Source organism: Ovis canadensis, chromosome X (genome assembly GCF_042477335.2).
Source record: "Ovis canadensis isolate MfBH-ARS-UI-01 breed Bighorn chromosome X, ARS-UI_OviCan_v2, whole genome shotgun sequence".
Classification (NCBI taxonomy): domain Eukaryota; kingdom Metazoa; phylum Chordata; class Mammalia; order Artiodactyla; family Bovidae; genus Ovis; species Ovis canadensis.
This window is the reverse complement of record NC_091727.1, coordinates 76107143-76122038: the sequence shown is the minus strand read 5'-3', so window position 1 is coordinate 76122038 and position 14896 is coordinate 76107143.

Sequence of the window (14896 nt, the reverse complement as noted above, 5' to 3'; positions counted from 1 at the left end):
ATGTCCTCTGCCAGCATTCAGAAGTTGTTTTGTGGAATTTACTCAGCGTTCAAATGTTCTTTTGATGAATTTGTGGGGAAGAAAGTGGTCTCCCCATCCTATTCCTCTGCCATCTTAGGGCCACCTCTCAAAGTGCATTTCTAAAGATGGTTTGCAACAGTCTGGTTCGGTCAGGAAGAAAGAGCAACTACCAGAAACGCAGTGTAATTGTGTGTCTATATGCATGCATGGATGCATGCATGTATCTTTCCTTCCACATACAGAAGGAATATGAAAAGCATATTCATAGGAATTTGTATAATGATTGATAAGCATATTTTATCCTCCTATGGTCACTTGCAGTTTATCATTAAAGAAAATAATAAACTAAAGAAATAATTTCTAAAGAAAAATGATTGCACTTGGAATTTTGTTTATGTATGTGGGTGGTAGGGATTATGATCTGCATATATCTCTGTTTATTTTAATGGTGTGAAAGATCTGGTTCCTTCCATTTTATTTTTTCTAAATATAAAGTAAAACAGAAATTTAACAGAACACATAAGAGAATCCCAAAGAACATTTGAACATAGAAGTAGCTTCCAAAGTGAAGTGATGTAAAATGCTGCAAACCTTTGTCTTGAGTAGATCAGGCTTTTAGTAAATAAATCATACACCTCTATACATCACCTTTATAAATTACATGTAAAAAAATCAACTCCTGGTGCTCACAGAAGACTTGTTTTTATTTATTACAGTTCCACAGAAGTAGAAATGCTCATTTGAGAGTAGCTATTGTTAATTGCGGTAAGGCCATTCTGTGAAATGAAGTGATCAGTTGTTCTTTAAAGCAGCTTATGAATCCATTTTGCTTCAGGCTGAGGAATAAAGTAGCAAAAAGATTAAAATAAATAGTAGCATTGAAAAAAAGCTAGTAATTATAGAGAGTTCCTGATGTGTTAAAGACCACAATAAAACACACAAGTGGAAGCAAACTTGGATATAATTTTTATGTTTTATTATTAAAAATGTAGATCCCTGGATCCCACCCAGAGTTAGCATTAAAAGCCTGAGATGGGGTCAGAAATAGCATGTTTAATAATTTCTCTGCATGATCCTAATGTTCCCTTAAAGATGTGAAGTACTGAATACTAGTCCAACCACCAGCACTTGTGTAGGAACCTAGTCCTAAGCAATGTTACATTATGAACACAACTACTTTAATGGACTAGGACTTCAAAAGTTGATAATATAAAAACACAGAAATACATTTTAAATACTAATAGTCTCTCTAAATTCCACCACATTAATAAAAGTGTTTTTACATTTGCACATTATTGTCTATTGTTTGTGGAGTAGTTGCAAATTTCATCTAGTTGCAAACCTATAGTATTTTCCTCTATGTTCTCCCTTAACATTGTAGTATAAACTTTTCCCTCTAAAGTCAACGTCTCACAACTTGTATTTTAATGAATAAATACTATGTTTTATATTTTAGAAACCCAATCTTCTAATTTTCTACATTTAGTTTAATTCCAAAATTTTTGTCTTATAGACAGTACTGCAATTGTCATCTTTATGCCCAGAGGGTTTTTTTTTTCTTCTGCTGCTGACTTGTTTTTATTACAATACATTTTTAATAATGGGATTACTGAATCAGATAGTACCATCCCATTTGTGACTTATCATACATAGTCCCATATAGGTCTAGAAGAAATTTAACCAGTTTGTGTTGTTCTTCTTTTGCCATCAGCAGTGAATTAATGGTATAGATATATAGACATACATATATCTGTATATCTTACTTGGAACTGTTGAGGCTTCAGGGATAATGATGTATTTATTAATTTATTCACTATTCAGAGAGTAGTAGTAGAATTTCTCCCATACATAAAATAGTTTTGGGAGTGTTCAAAAAATGGAAATTTGCCTGAGGAAGGCAGATCATGGAATTAGAGCTTATTCTTGACAATCAGACGTCAGCAAGAAGACATCAAAACTAATGGTAAGTGAACAGAAAGGGTAGATTAGTTGCACACTTAGAGCGGAGCAAAGCAGCGGTGTATCAACACAGTTACATAACAGGTAAAAAGAAATATCTTGAAACTATATAATTTTTTTAAAAAATCAAAGAATCATCATGAAACAAATCAGTACTTTGTTCATCTTCCATTTATTTCTAGTTTAGTATTTCTTAAAAAAACAAAAACAAAAACAAAAAAACACTGTAACTGTAGGAGAGGTATCACAATTTTCTATTGCTGCTTTTATGCCCCTTAGCCTTGCTTTATGCTTACTATGCCTCTTGCCAACTCTGTGTCACTCCCATCAACCATTTTATCTGCTTCCTTGTCTGGAAATTTTGTTTCTTCCTTCAGTTAATATCATCTTTCAATATCATACTCATATTCCATTTCATGATGCAATTTCATAAATTGGTTTTGGTATTAACTAGTTGGGTATTCTTGAACAGAAACTTTTCCCATTGCCTTTGCCTTTCAAAAATCTTTCTTATCTTTCATAACCCAGTTCATATATCACTTTTTCACCCTGATTGAATGAGTGAATGAGTAAGTTAATTCATAAACTGGGCAGACTAAAATTTCATACTATCTAGCACGGTCTGGAGTTTTAAAAATTCCCAGCAATTCTTTCATTCATTTCTTGCTAATTTCTAATAAATGACAAATTAATTGATTTATTAAATTAATATTGAGTGCCAGCCACTCTCTTGGACATATAAGTAAAGAGTTTTTGTCTTCAAAGAGCTTACCTTTTACCAAAAGATACACACACACACACACACACACACACACAACATAATAAATAAGTAAATTACATAGTGGAAGGTAGAAAATTTCATAGGGAAAAAAGATGAGGTGAGGACTAGTATGCTGTAGTGGGGATTGTTGCAATTTTAAATTGTATGATTAGATTAACCTCATTGAAAAATTGATATTTGAGCAAATATTTGAAGAGAGAATTAACCACATGGAAATCTGAGGAAATAAGATTCTAGGTTGAAGTGTGGATTTATGCAAAGTCCTATTCCTGGGATGTATGGGAGGATGCCAGTATGGCTTCATCAGACTGATGAAAAGGTAAGATCAGAGAGAACAGCAAGTCAGATTATCTAGGATCTTACTGGCAGTTGTAAACATTTTGACATTCATTCTGAGTGAAATTAAGTACCAGAGTTTGTTGTTGTTCTCAAGTTTTGGTTCATTAGGTTTAATTTAACTTTGTTAATTCTAAGTATATATTTTAATAAACTTTATCAATTAAATGATGTTCAGTAAATTGAATCCATGTTAAGGACATGAAGAGGAAAGATTAGAATCAAGAGATATCTTAGGAGGCTACTGAAGTTATAAAGGAGAGAGATAATAGTGATGAGGACCAGGCGGGTAGCAATGTGGTTCATAAGCGGTCAGATTTTAGATATATACTGAATCAACAGGATCCAAGAAAGATTGTGAAAGAAAAATAATTAAGATGTTTATAATGAATTATAATATTATTCTTGATCTTCAAGAAAATGTGTCTTGAGAGTTTACTGTTTCCTTTCAGTCTTTGTTAGATAGCTATTATCAAGATAAGGAAACGATTCCTTTTTATTTTATTTTTTAATATAAATTTATTTATTGTAATTGGAGGTCAATTACTTTACAATATTGTGTTCATTTTGCCATACGTAAATTGGTGTTTTCATCTTAAGTAAGTGCTGAAATTTATTAAATACTTTTCCATACATTTCCAGTTCTCAAGAATAAAGTAGAAGAGCAAAGAACATAAAGATGGAAAGTTTGTGTGGTATTTTTGACTGTTTCTATTCTCAGGGAGCTTCCCAGGTGGCTCAGTGGTAGCCAAGCAGGAGACAGAAGTTCAGTCCTTGGGTCAGGAAGATCCCCTGGAAAAGGAAATGGCAACTCACACCAGTGAGTTGCTTGGGAAATCCCATGGAGAGAGGAACCTGCTGGGCTACAGTCCATGGGATTGTACATGAATTAAAGTTGGACATGAGTTAGTGACTAAACAACAACAATTCTCAAGGAAGACTATCTTCAAGATTCTTATTGTTCAGTCACTAAATTGTGTCTGACTCTTTGTGACCATATTGACTGCAGCATGTCAGGCTCCTCTGTCCTTCACTATATCCTGGAATTTGCTCAGATTCATGTCCATTGAGTTGGTTATTCTATCTAACATTCTCATCCTCTGTTGCCACCTTCTTCTCTTGCCCTCAATTTTTCCTAGCATCAGGGTCTTTTCCAGTGAGTCAGCTCTTCACTTCAGGTGGCCAAAGTATCGGAGCTTCAGCTTCAGCATCAGTCTTTCCAATGAATATTCAGAGTTGATTTCCTCTGGGATTTATTCTTTTGATCTCCTTGCAGTCCAAGGGACTCTCAAGAGTCTTATCCGGCACCACTGTTCAAAAGCAACAATTATTCGGCATTCAGCCATCTTTATGGCTCAAATCTCACATCCATAGATGACTACTGGGTAAACCATAGCTTTGACTATAGGGTCGTTTGTTGGCAAAGTGATGTCCTTGTTTTTTTAATATGTTGTCTAGGTTTGTCATAACTTTCCTTCCAAGGAGCAAGCATCTTTTAACTTCATGATTTTAGTCACCATCTGAAGTGATTTTGGAGCCCAAGAAAATAAAATATGTTACTGCTTCACTTTTTCCCCTTCTATTTGCCATGAACTGATGGTACTGGATGCCATGATTCTAGGTTTCTAATTTTGAGTTTTAAGCCATTTTTTTCAGTCTCCTCTTTCATAATCATTAAGAGACTCTTTAGGTCCTCTTCACTTTCTGCCATTAGGATGGTATCATCTGTGAATCTGAAAAGTGAAAGTGAAGTCGCTCAGTCGTGTCCGACTCTTTGCGACCCCATGGACAGTAGCCTACCAGGCTCTGCAGTCCATGGGATTCTCCAAGCAAGAATACTGGAGTGGGTTTCCATTTCCTTCTCCAGGGGATCTTCCCAACCCAGGGATCTAACCCGGGTCTCCTGCATTGCAGACAGATGCTTTACTGTCTGTGTATCTGAGGTTGTTGATATTTCTGCTGGTAATCTTGATTCCAGCTTGCAACTCATCCAGCGATATTTTGCATAATGTACCCTATATCTGGAAGTTCTTTGATCATATCTTATTGAAGCCTAGCTTGAAGGATGCTTAGCATAACCTTGCTAGCATGTGAAATGAATGCAATTGTACAGTAGTTTGAACATTATTTGGCATTTTCCTTCTTTGGGATTAGGATTGGAATGAAAACTGATCTTTTCTAGTACTGTGGCCACTGTTGAATTTTCCAAATTTGCTGACATATTGAGTCCATCTTTCAGAATTTGAAAGTAGGGTGACAATATACAGCCTTGTGGTATTCCTTTCTCAATTTTTTTCTGTTGCATCTTGACCTGCATACAAGTTTTTCAGAAGACAGGTAAGGTGGTCTGATATTCCCATCTCTTTAAGAATTTTCCATAGTTTGTAATGATCCACACAGTCGAAGTCTTTAGCATGGTCAATGAAGCAGAAGTAGATGTTTTTCTGGAACTCTCTTGCTTTCTCAATGATCCATTGAATGTTAGCAATTTGATCTCCAATTCTTCTGTCTTTTCTAAACCAAGCTTGAACATCTAGAAGTTCTTTGATCATGTCTTATTGAAGCCTGGTTTGGAGAATTTTGAGGATAACCATGCTAGCATGTTAAATGAGTGCATTTGTACAGTAGTTTGAATGCTCTTTGACATTTCCCTTCTTTGGGATTGCAATGAAAACTGACCTTTTCAAGTCCTGTGACCACTGATGAGTTATCCAAATTTGCTGACATATTGAGCCCAGCACTTTAATCACATTCTTTTTGTATTTTAAATAAGTCAGCTGGAAATTCATCACCTCCACTAGCTTTGTTCGTAGAAATGCTTCCTAAGGCCTACTTGACTTAACACTCAAAGATGTCTGGATCTAGGTGAGTTGCCACACCATCACAGTTATTTGCATCGTTAATACATTTTTTTAATAGTTCTTCTGTGCATTCTTGCCAACACTTCTTAATCTCTTCTGCTTTGGTTAAGTCCATATCGTTTCTATCCTTTATCATGCCCATCTTTGTATGAAATGTTCCCTTGATATCTCCAAGTTTCTTGAAGATATTTCTAGTATCCTATTTTATTGTTTTCCTCTATTTCTTTGCATTGCTTATTTAAAAGCCTTTCTTATCTCTCTTTGCTATACTCTGGAAATTTACAGTCAGTTGGGTATATCTTTCCCTTTCTCCTTTGCCTTTCATTTCTATTTTTTTCCCACACTATTTGTAAAGCCTCCTCAGACAACCATTTTGCCTTCTTGTAACTTTTTTACCTTTGGGATGGTTTTGGTCACTGTCTCTTATACAATGCTATGAACATCCATCCATAGTTCCTCAGGCACTCTACCTACCAGATCTAATTCTTTGAATCAATTATTACCTCCACTGTATAAATGATTTGACTTAGATCATACATGATTGGCCTAGTGGTTTTCCCTACTTTCTTCAATTTAAACCTGAAGTTTGCAACATGAGCTCATGATCTGAGTCACAGTCAGCTCCTGGTCTTGTTTTTGGTGACTGTATAGAGCTTCTCCATCTTTGGCTGCTAAGAACACAGTCTGATACTGGTATTGACCATTTGGTGATGTCCATGTATAATTATCTCGTGTTTTTGGAAGAGGGTGTTTCCTATTACCAGTTTGTTCTTTTGATAAAACTGTTAACATTTGCCTTGCTTCACTCTGTACTCCAAGGCCAAACTTGCCTGTTACTCCAGATATCGCTTGACTTCCTAGTATTGCATTCTAATATACCCTGTGAAGAAAAGGACAACTTTTTTTTGGGGGGGGGTGTTAGTTTTAAAAGTTTGTAGAAGTTTAGTTCTTGTATGTCTTCAGAGAACCAGTTAACTTCAGTTTCTTCAGCATTAGTGGTTGGGGCATCAACTTGTATTACTATGATAATAAATGTCTTGCCTTGGAAACAAACCAAGATCATTCTTTCATTTTTGAGATTGCATTGGATGCAATCTCAGACTATTTTGTTGACTATGGGGGTACTCTATTTCTTCTAAGGGATTCTTTCCCACAGCAGTAGATATAATGGTCGTCTGAATTAAGTTCACTCGATTCTGTCCATTTTAGTTCACTGATTCCTAAGATGGCAAAGTTCACTCTTGCCATTTCCTGCTTCACCAATTTATCAGGGTTCACGGATCTAACATCCCAGGTTCCTAAGCAATATCTTTCTTTACATCACTAGACTTTCCCTTCACCATCAAACAAAGTCACAGAAGAGCACCATTTCTGCTTTGGGCTACCCACTTCATTGATTCTGGAGCTATTTGTAATTTCCCTCCACCCTTCCCCAGTAGCATATTGGATGTCTTCTGACTTGGAAGACTCATCTTCTGGTGTCATATATTTTTGCCTTTTCACACTCTTCATGGGGTTCTTGTGGAAAGAATACTAGAGTAGTTTGCCATTTCTTCCTCAAGTGGACCACATTTTATCAGAACTCTTCACTCTGACCTGTCCATCTTGGGTGGCTCTGCATGGCATTACTCATAGATTCACTGAGTTATGCAAGTTCTCTTGTCACAACAAGGTTGTGATCCATGAAGGGGAGCTTTAAGAAAGTACAAGTGCAGGCATTTTCATTTCCTGGGAGAAAATCTTATGTTTTACGACAGAAATAGACATGTATCTGTGTATCTGCTTTGTTTAGTTCAGTGTTTGACACAGAATATTTGTTCAAGAAATATTTGTTGACTGATTAAACAAAAAATGAAGACGGATGATTCTACTGAATACCAAATTTTTCTAAATATAGTTACAATTCTAAATATAAATTTTTGATGTAACTGAACAAAACCAGAGATTGCTCTGGCAACATCTCAAAGTTCATCAGTGAACCTTCCTTACACGGCTTTTTTTTTTTTTTTTTTTTTTTGCTGGATGACTTAAACAAAAGCACAAAATAACTCCTATTTAGTGGTGGAGTTAAGACTCAAATCCAGTTTTTGCGTTTCCTTCAACTTAGAAGTTAAATGAAAGGAGACAACCTGCAAGAGTATGGATAAAAGAATAGGCTAGGGATACAGATTTGGAGATGCACACAGAAAGGTGAAATTTAAGACATAATAATAGACGAATGCTTCCAAGTACAGTGGAAGATAGAAACATAACATAGTCAGATTCAAACATGTAAAAAAAGCATATCTATTTAATCCATATCTTTATGAGTGGTTGCTTGTTTTTGGAATAGGGTGTTTGCTATGACCAGTGCATTCTCATGGCAAAATTCTGTTAGTCTTTGCCCTGCTTAATTTTGTATTCCAAGGCCAAATTTGTCTGTTACTATACCTGTATATTTGCACAATTGCACTCATCTCACATGCTAGTAAAGTAATGCTCAAAATTCTCCAAGCCAGACTTCAGCAATAAGTGAACCGTGAACTCCCTGATGTTCAAGCTGGTTTTAGAAAAGGCAGAGGAAGAAGAGTTCAAATTGCCAACATCCACTGCATCATCAAAAAAGTAAAAGAGTTCCAGAAAAACATCTATTTCTGCTTTATTGACTATGCCAAAACCTTTGACTGTGTGGATCACAATAGACTGTGGAAAATTCTGAGAGAGATGGGAATACCAGACCACTGACCTGCCTCTTGAGAAACCTGTATGCAGGTCAGGAAGCAACAGTTAGAACTAGACATGGAACAACAGACTGGTTCCAAATAGGAAAAGGAGTATGTCAAGGCTGTATATTGTCACCCTGTTTATTTAACTTGTATGCAGAGTACATCATGAGAAACGCTGGACTGATGAAGCACAAGCTAAAATCAAGATTGCTGGGAGAAATATGAATAACCTGAGATATGCAGATGACACCACCCTTATGTCAGAAAGTGAAGAGGAACTAAAAAGCCTCTTGATAAAAGTGAAAGAGGAGAGTGAAAAAGTTGGCTTAAAGCTCAACATTCAGAAAATGAAGATCATGGCATCCGGTCCCATCACTTCATAGCAAATAGACAGGGAAACAGTGGATGACTTTATTTTTCTGGGCTCAAAAATCACTGGAGATGGTGACTACAGTATTAAATTAAAAGATGCTTACTCCTTGGAAGAAAAGCTATGACCAACCTAGACAACATATTAAAAAGCAGAGGCATTGCTTTACCAACAATGGCCCATCTAGTCAAAGCTATAGGTTTTCCAGGAGTCATTGTGGATGTCAGAGTTGGACCATAAAGTAAGCTGAGCACCAAAGAATTGATGCCTTTGAACTGTGGTGTTGGAGAAGACTCTTGAGAGTCCCTTGGCCTGCAAGGGGATCAAGCCAATCAATCTTAAAGAAATCAGTCCTGAATATTCTTTGTAAGGACTGATGTTGAAGCTGAAACTCCAATACTTTGGCCACTTGATGTGAATAACTGAGTCACTGGAAAATACCCTGATGCAAGGAAAGACTGAAGGCAGGAGGAGAAAGGGATGATAGAGAATGAGATGGTTGGATGGCATCACCAGCTCGATGAGTTTAAGTAAGTTCTGGGAGCTGGTGAAACCTCCAGGGAAGCCTGGAGTCCTGTACTGCATGGTGTTTCAAAGATTCAGCCATGACTCAGCAACTGAACTGAACTGAACTAATGAGTGGTTGCTAGTATTGATAATTAGGGGCAGAAAAATTAACTTGCTGGAAGTAAGTATATTTTTTATGGCTTATAACAGTCTCTTCAAGGTTAACCCCAAAAATGAACCATAGGAAAAACACTGAGTTTGGCATGGAATGAAGAATAAGTGACAAACATGAATATAGATACATAGTAATTAAGGAGGATAAAAGAAAACAATAGTTGTAGAAATTCAAAAATAGTTAAGGGTGGAGACATTTCCAATGAAAGCAAGAAGTCACAAGGTAGTGAGGATGGAGACAAGGCCATAGTGTTTGGTGAAAGATTATTTCAGGACATCCCTAAAAGAATGTTTTTAATAGAAAAACTAGAGTAAGGGGACAAGAAAGGAGAACTGAAGAGAAAAATTTAAGAGCACTAGGAAAAACAATTACAAATATAATGTTTCAAGTTACAAGTGTAATTAACAAATGAACTAAAAATAAAGATTCATATTAGACAAAGAGAAGATGAATAAAATCTTCCATTTTGGAAGCGAGCCAACAGAAAATGTATAAAACTGAGAAAAAACTATATAAATACATTATGTAGAGATATAGAAGGGTCACAAAGAGTCAGACACAACTGAGCAACTGAACTGACTGACTGACTGCTCTCTATTCTAATCCAATCATAGGCAGACATATTGCCTACATATTTAAACCACCAGTAGGGAATACCAAGCTCTTCCTCCTGTGCTGTCTACAGTTACAATTTATAGTTCATCTAGTTTAATTCGTTATTCTGGAAATGAAGAAACACGTTTGGAATAAGAAAGGGATTTATGTGCCTTATTTTATCATGAAGCAACATGTGTTTTAGGAAGAAAGTATATTTTAAACCTAGTTCTATAATTCAACAATTCCTATCTGTTTAACTTCAATTTGTAATTTGGCTGATTTTGAATAGAAGAAGTATGTTGAGGTCTTGAGGCTACTATTGGAGAAGGATCAAAAGCCAGAGGCAGGAGGCTTAACTCCAAAACTTTAGAATATCATAGAATTCCCGACTCCAAGGTACATTAATAGACAAGAGATCACCCAAAAGTTTCCATACCTACACTGAAACCAAGCTCCACCCAAGAGCCAACAAGTTCCAGTGCAAGACACAGCACAATAATGCTCCAGGAAAATAGGAACACAACCATGAGCGTTAAAAGATGGGCTGCCCAAAGAGATGCCAAGCCCATAGACTGTCCAAAAGTCACTACTGCACACCTCATTGCAAGCCAGAGAGTGGATCCAGCTCCACCAACCAGAACAGAGACACGAATTCTCCCAACCAGGAAACCTTTACAAACCACTGGTCCAACCCCATCTTCAGGGAGCAGTCTCCACAATAAATAGGGATCATGACCTTCCAGCCTGCAGAAAGGGCACCCCAAACACAGCAATCTAAACAAAGTGAAAAGGCAGAGAAATGTTCATCAGGTGAAGGAACATGATGAAAACCCCCTGAACCAAACAGAAGATAAGGAGACAGGTAGTCTGCCTGAAAAAGAATTCAGAATAACAATAGTAAATATGATCCAAAATCTTGAAAACAAAATGGAGTTACAGGTAAACAGACTACAGAAAAGAACTGAGAAGATGCAAGAAATGTTTACAAGACCTAGAAGAAATACAGAGGAGTCAATCAATATTGAACAATACAATAGCTGAGATTAAAGCACTATGGAGGGAACCAGCAGTAGAATGACTGAGGCAGAAGAGGAGATAAGTGAGGTGGAAGATAGAATGGTAGAAATAAATGAAGCAGAAAGGAGAAAAGAAAAATAATTAAAAGAAAGGAGGACAATCTCAGATACCTCAAGGACATTGTTAAATGCCCCAAAATTCAAATCATAGGTGTCCTAGAAGAAAAGAAAAATAAGGGGCATGAAAAAGTACTTCAGGGGATACTAGTCGGAAACTTTCCTAAAATGGAGAAGGAAATAGTCATCCAAGTCCAAGAACCCAGACAACTCCTAACAGGATAAACCCAAGGTGAAACACCCCCAAACATGTATTAATCAAACTTACAAAAATTGAAAACAAAGAACAAATATTAAAATCAGCAAGGGTAAAGCCAGAAGGGAATGGTTGGACATACTTAAAGTGAAGAAAGAGGAAAACCTTCCACCAAGACTACTCTACCAAGCTAAGATCTCATTTAGATATGAAGGAGAAATCAAAAGCTGTACAGACAAGCAAAACTGAGAGAATTCAGAACACCAAACGAGCTCTTCAACAAATGCTAAAGGATATTCTCTAGAAAGAAACACAGAAGAGTCTTATAAAAACAAGCCCAAAACAAAGGAAATGGTAACAGGATCACACTTATTGATAATTACCTTAAATGTAAATGGGTTAAATGCTCCAACCAAAAGACAAAGGCTGGCTGAATGGATACAAAAACAAAACCCCTCTATATGCTGTCTAAAACAGACCCACCTCAAACCTAGGGACACATGCAGACTGAAAGTGAGGGGCTGGAGAAAGATATTTTATGCAAATGGAGACCAAAAGAAAGCAGGAGTACGAATACCCATATCAGATAAAATAGACTTTGAAATAAAGCCAGTGATAAGAGACAAAGAGGATCCTACATAATGACCAAAGTATCAACCCAAGAAGAAAATATAGCAATTATAAATATATATGCATTCAACATAGGAGCACCAAATACATAAAGCAAATCCCAACAAATATGAAAGGAGGAATTAACAATAACACAATAATAGAGGGGGACTTCAATACTGCACAGTCACCTATGGATAGATCAACCAAATAGAAAATTAGCAAGGTAATATAAGCTTTAAATGATACAATGAGCCAGTTAGACCTAATTGATATCTACATGGTATTTCACCCCAAAACAATGGATTTCAAATTTTCTCAAGTGTACACGGAACATTCTCCAGGGTAGATCACATCCTAGGCCATAAATCAGCCTTGGTAAATTTAACAAAAATGAAATCATTTCAAGCATCTTTTCTAATTGAAATGTGCTAAGATTAGATGTCAACTACAGGGAACAAAAACATATTAAAATCACAAACATATGGAGGCTATACCACACACATCTAAATAACTAACAGATCATGGAAGAAATAAAAATATGCATAGAAACAAATGAAAATTAAAATATGACAAAACCTATGGAATTCAGTAAAAGCAATGCTAAGACAGAGATTCATAGCAATACAAGCCTACTTCAAGAAACAAGAGAATCATCAAATAAACAACCCAACTTTTCACCTAAAGCAACTAGAAAAACAAGAAGAAAAAGAACTCAAAGTTAGTAGGAGGAAAGAAGTCATAAAAATCAGAGCAGAAATAAATGAAAGAAAAAAAAGAAACTATAACAAAGAACAACAAAACTAAAATTTCTTTCTTGAGAAGATAAACACAATAGACAAGCTGTTAGCCAACTCATCAAGAAAAAAGGGATACTAATCAAATGTATAAAATTACACACAGAAATGAAGAAATAAAAACAGACAAAACAGAAATATGAAGGAACATAATTGACTAATGTGAGCAACTATATGCCAATAAAATGGACATTTTGAAAGAAATGGACAAATTTCAAAACTGAATCAGGAAGAAATAGAAAATCTGAACAGACCCATCACAAACATGGAAACTGAAACTGTAATCAAAAATCTCCCAACAAAAGCCCAGGACCAGATGGCTTCAGAGGTGAATTCTACCAAAATTTTAGAGAAAATCTAACACCTATCCTACTCAAATCTTACAGAAAATTGCAGAGTAAGATCAACTCCCAAACTCATTCTATGAAGCTACCATCACCCTAATACCAAAACTAGGCAAAGATGCCACACACACAAAAACAAAACAAAACAAAACAAAACAAAACAGAAAACTGCAGGTCAATATCACCGATGAACATAGGTGCAAAAATCGTCAACAAAATTCTAGCAAACAGAACCCAAAAACATATTAAAAAGACCATACATCATGACCAAGTGGGCTTTATCCCAGAGATGCAAGGATTCTTCAATATTTGCAAATCAATCAATGTGATACACCACATTAACAAATTGAAAGATAAACACCAAATGATTATCCCAATAGTTGCAGAGAAAGCCTTTGACAAAATTCAATACCAATTTATGATAGAAACTCTTCAGAAAGCAGGCATAGAAGGAACGTACTTCAACATAATAAAAACCTTATACAACAAAGCTACAGCAAATACTATCCTCAATGGCGAAAAATTGAAATCATTTCCTCTAAAACAGGGAACAAAACACGGGTGCCCACTCTCACCACTGCTATTCAACATAATTTTGAAGTCTTAGCCACAGCAACAAGAGAAGAAAAAGAAATAAAAATAATCTAGATTGGAAAAGAAGTAAACTCTCACTGTTTGCAGATGACATGATACTCTACATAGAAAACCCTAAAGATATCACCAGAAAATTACTAGAGCTAATCAATGAATATAGTAAATTTGCAGGATATAAAATTAACACACAGAAATCTTTTGCATTCCTATAAATTAATGATGAAAAACGGAAAGAGAAATTAAGGAAACAATCCTATTCATCATTGCAACAAAAAGAATAAAATATTTTGGAGTAAATGTACATAAGGAAACAAAAGATTTGTATACAGAAAACTATAAAACACTGATGAAAGACCTCAAAGATGACACAAATAGATGGAGAAATATACCATGCTCATGGATTGGAAGAGTAAATATGGTGAAAATTAGTATACTCCCAAATGCAATCTATAAATTCAACACAATCTCCATCAAGTTACCAATGTTATTTTTTAAAGAACTAGAACAAGTAATTCCACGATTTCTATGGAAATACAAAAAAACATGGAAAGCTAAAGCAATTTGAGAAAGAGGAATGGAACTGGAGAAATCATCCTTCCAGGCTTCAGAATATACTACAAAGCTACAGTCATCAAGACAATATGGTACTGGTGCAAAGACATAAACGTAGATCAATGGAACAAAATAGAAAGCCAAGAGATAAATCCATGAACCTATGGACAACTTATATTTGACAAAGGAAGCAAAAAAAAAAAAATACTATGGAGAAAAATCAATCTCTTTAACAAGTGGTGCTGGAACAACTGGTCCACCATATGTAAAAGAATGAAACTTGAACACTTTCTAACACCATACACATAAATAAACTCAAAATGGATTAAAGATCTAAATATAAGACCAGAAACTATAAA